Below are 4,966 nucleotides of genomic sequence, written 5' to 3'. Positions count from 1 at the left end.
ATGAAGCTCAGCTGTGCTCATGTCAGGATTAAGTCATATCTTTACATGTCAGCATGATGTTCCATGATGTATTAAATTTGAGCTGTCACATTACAGAGGGTACCAGAAATAAGCATTTAAGAGCTTATCTGAGAACATATTCTGAGAACATGTCTTTCAGTTCTTGAATATTGTGTTTCACTGTTGGAACACTTAGAGCTTCTTTATAGTAACTCTCAAAAGTCAGCTGAGATGCCAGTAACTCCCTTGCTGAGCTCTGTGGAAATTCCCAGGGAGCTTCAAGTTTGCTCATCACATTGGTTGCTTCCTCAAATAAAAATTGATGATAAACTTCAGTATTTTCCATCACTTCATTTAGTGAATGAACCACTGCAGTCAAGCTATTGGCTGCAAAGAAGACATCAGAAATTTGCCTCTGGGGATTTTTCCCAGAGTCTTGTAAAAGAGAACATTTTCAAGAACTTCAATGGTAATGATAAAATAAAAATCTGTTACTGCACTACAAAGTACATAAGCTCAGCCAGCTATATAGTTATTCTACCTAGTATTTGTATCACTATACCATATAAATATAAAACAATTGCTTAAAGGAGTTCCACTAAAATTTCAAAAGTATCATGCTTGTCTGTCCACTGAGATTGACAAATTCCCTTTAGTTCTTTGCCCCTTTCTTCATTGTTCTGAAAGAAGACAGAAATTACTTTGTCAAGCTCTAAAAGCAGTTGTGATTATTAATGGAAAAAAGAAACAACTTCCACAGTTGTTCTTAATACAACAGACACTCCAATAACATGCATTAATTTTGCCAACCACATATTTAAGGCACAGGAAAAGTAGAGTGTGTAGATAGCTTGGCGATATTTCTCTAAAAGTCTAGAAGCAGCAACTTTCATTTTGGAAGAAAATTATCTGGAGAAAATGTAAGCCTGGTTCTCACATCTGTTATTGTAGTGTGAAATTTCATAGGCAAAATTTCAGCATCAACTTCGTGAGACACGAGGCCCACAGTTTTCTCTCTTGGGTTATGAGATTCTTCAACAAACTTCACCAACACGGGTAGGTGCTCTTTCCCTGCTATGTCCTGTACATCGTCACTGATAATGGAAAAGAAGTGGTAGTCTCTCACTTCCCTAAGGCTTTCTTCCTGAATGCAGCTCTCACAATCTCTAGCATCTGTTTCTGCTACATTTTTAACAGAACAATGTGTTGCCTTCTGTTGTCTCAAAGTGCTTTCTCAGAACCTCTTCACCAGAATTTATCTGGCACTCCAGCAGTGCTTGAAAGTTTTCAGGAGTAAAGAGATTTTCTGAGATTTCATCAGCTTCGTGTCCATCAAGAGGTATGCTTTGTTTTCCCATAAGAATCAAAATTTCAAATACAGACTAAGTATTCTTTTGTTTCCTTCACTTCAAGTGTTAAAGGTAAATGTCTTCATTCTGTTTTTCACCCCCTTCTGCACTGGTGTTAAGGGCATTGCTATTTTTTCTTTATGTTTTTATTCTTGTTCAGAAGATTCATCAAAATTCTTTTCCATTTCAGTTTTCTGGCTTCATCTTCACTCAATTATTTTTTTCATTTTTCTGTGTCTATTATGTGGATTATTCCAATGACTAGTAAGATAAAATATTGTTGACATTGCATTATCTTGAAGAATTGTCCTATACCACTAGTTCTGCAGATTATAGAGGTCTCAAAGTGTTTGGAACAGAATCTATAATGTTTATTTAGTTGATAAGGTGTTTTATCTTCTAAGTCTGCTTTCCTACAATTTTCTACTCACTTCGACCATCTGGCAGATCCCACTGGAACCTAAAGAAGGCAGGTGCAACAGCACGCTCTTCCGTTGGAGGCAGCACAGAAGTTTGGCATCTTTGCCCACCTTCCACAGGCCAAGCGTTCCCCTCTCTCTTTGCCTTCTCAGGACAGTCCACCCTCCTAGGAGGGGAGAGAAGATGGGGCTCACTCACAGACTCCACGGGGGCAACTTCCTGGCTGTTTTTTATTTATCTTTCTTTTCTAATTTCTCTGGTTAGGACTTTAGTAAGTATGGACTATGTTGAATAACAGTAGGAAGAGTGGGCATCCTTGTCTAGGTTCTGATATTTGAAGAAAAAAGTGTTTTCTTTTCACTGTTGAGTGTTACCTTAGCTGTGTGCTTGTGATATAGTACCTTTATAATGTTAAGGTATGTTTCCTCTATACCTACCTTGTTGAGAATTTTTATAATAAATGGATGCTAAATTTTCTCAAATGATTTTCTGTATCAATTGATATGATTATCTTTCATTGTGATAGTGTAATGTAGAAATATTCTTTTCATTATTGATTCAGAATCCATACTTATAATTGGTCTGTTTATATTTTCTATTTCTTTATTATTTCATCTGGGTGGGTTGTATGTTCCTAAGAATCAACCCATTTTTTTAGTTTGCACAATTTTGGGGAGTATAGGTGTTCATACTATTCTCTTGTGATCCTTTGTATTTCTGTGGCATGTGTTATATGCTGTTTCAGTTACGATTTTGTTTATTTTGGGTCTTACTTCTTTGTGCTTAGTTAGTCGAGGCATATTCTTGTCAATTTTGTTTATCTTTTCAAAGACTCAATTATTAATTTTAATATTTTCTATTGTGTTCCTATTATCCATTTTATTTACTTTTGATGTAATCTTTGTTATTAGCTTGTTTCTACTCCTCTTGGGTTTTGTTTGATTTTTTTCTATTTCTTTGATGTGTAAAGTTATCTGTGTTCCTCTTTTTTTTTCTTAATGTAGACATTTATCACTATATGTATTTTCTCTTAGCATTGATTTTACTACCTTCTATAATTTTAGAATTTTGTTTTCTATTTTTTAGTGTCACTGTATTTTGTATTTCTCCTTTGATTTCTTCTTTGATTCATTTGTTTCTCACATATTTATTATTTAATTTCTATGTATTTATAATTTTAAAAATATTACCCTTTTATTTATTTCTAGATTTATACCATTGTGGTCAGAAAAGATGCTTGCTATAATTTCTACCTTTCTGAATTTGTTGAGACTTTTTTGTGGCCTAATATATAGTCTATCCTATTAATATCCTATGTGTCCTTCAGAAGAATGTGTACTTTGCTATTATTGGATGGAATATTTATATATTTATTTTAGTTACATTTATTATAGTGTTGTTCAAATTTTCTCTCTCCTTATTGATTATCTTTCAGGATGCTCTTTCCATTATTGAGAAAAAAGCATTAAAATCCTCAATTGCTGTTTATTTTATTATTACTTTTGTTAATACATGCTTTGCATATACAGGTTCTCTTTTATTTGGTGCATATTTATAAAATTTATATCCTCTTGATATATTGACCCTTTAATAATCATATAATGACCTTTTCTTTTCTTTGGACCACTTTTATCTTGTCTTTTTTTCTCTAAAAGTAATGTAATTACCTCTGCTTTAAAAAAATATATATCTTTATTGATTTCAGAAAGGAAGGAAGAGGGAGAGAGAGATAGAAACATCAATGATGAGAATCATTGATCGGCTGCCTCCTGCACACCCCCACTGGGGACCAAGCCCGCAACCCGGGCATGTGCCCCTAACCGGAATCAAACCCGGGACCCCTAAGTCCACAGGCCAATGCTCTATACACTGAGCCAAACCAGCCAGGGCATTACCTCTGCTTTTCATGGTTACTATTGATTGCTTGATATATATTTTTCCATACTATTGCTCTATATTTATACTTAAAGCTAAAGTCAATCTTGCTTATACTGCATGCATTAGATCTTGATTTTTATCCATTCGTTATATGCCTTAGTATGAATTTAATAAATTTGTTTATAGTAATTATTGTTAGCTAAGGATGTACTTTGCTATATTTTAAATATTATTATTATTAATTTATTGGGGGTTTTTCTGGTTATTTTGCAGATCATTTGTTTATTGCTTCCTTTCCTGCTGCCTTTCTTTGTGATTTGATTACTTGATTTTTTTGGTGGTATGCTTTGGTTTTATTATTATTTTTTTTAATTAAATCTTTATTGTTCAGATTATTACATTAGTTACTCTTTTTTCCCACCATAACTCCCCTCCACCCAGTTCCCACCTCACCCTCCACCCTCACTCCCCACCCACTGTCCTCATCCATAGGTGCACGTTCATTGTCCAATCTCTTCCCTCACCTCCACACCTCTCCCCCGCCCCAAGAATAGTCAGTCCATTCCCTTTCTATGTCCCTGATTCTATTACAATCACCAGTTCATACTGTTCATCAGATTATTTGTTCACTTGATTTTTAGATTCACTTGTTGATAGATGTGTATTTGTTGTTCATAATTTGTATCTTTACCTTTTTCTTCTTCTTCCTCTTCTTAAAGGATACCTTTCAGCATTTCATATAATACTGGTTTGGTGGTGATGAACTCCTTTAGCTTTTTCTTATCTGTGAAGCTCTTTATCTGGCCTTCACTTCTGAATGATAGCTTTGCTGGATAAAGTAGTCTTGGTTGTAGGCTCTTGGTATTCATCACTTTGAATATTTCTTGCCACTCCCTTCTGGCCTGCAAAGTTTCTGTTGAGAAATCAGCTGACAGTTGTATGGGTACTCCCTTGTAGGTAACTGATTTTCTTTCTCTTGCTGCTTTTAGGATTCTCTCTGTCTTTTGCTCTTGGCATTTTAATTATGATGTGTCTTGGTGTGGTCCTCTTTGGATTCCTTTTGTTTGGGGTTCTGTGCGCTTCCTGGACTTGTAAGTCTATTTCTTTCACCAGGTAGGGGAAGTTTTCTGTCATTATTTCTTCAAATAGGTTTTCAATATCTTGCTCTCTCTCATCCTCTGGCACCCCTATAATTCGGATGTTGGTAAGCTTGAAGCTGTCCCAGAGGTTCCTTACACTATCTTCGTATTTTTGGATTCTTTTTTCATTTTGCTTTTCCGGTTGGGTGTTTTTTGCTTCTTTGTATTCCAAATCTTTGA

General features: G+C 34.9%; 1 pseudogene; it reads right to left on the bottom strand.

The window, feature by feature from the left end:
* Positions 1-375: 375 nt before the first annotated feature.
* Positions 376-1,358, bottom strand: LOC118653534 (annotated as a pseudogene).
* Positions 1,359-4,966: the final 3,608 nt, after the last annotated feature.

The sequence above is a fragment of the Myotis myotis genome, unplaced genomic scaffold (assembly GCF_014108235.1).
Source record: "Myotis myotis isolate mMyoMyo1 unplaced genomic scaffold, mMyoMyo1.p scaffold_m19_p_4, whole genome shotgun sequence".
Taxonomy (NCBI): domain Eukaryota; kingdom Metazoa; phylum Chordata; class Mammalia; order Chiroptera; family Vespertilionidae; genus Myotis; species Myotis myotis.
This window is presented reverse-complemented; position numbering and strand designations above follow the sequence as displayed.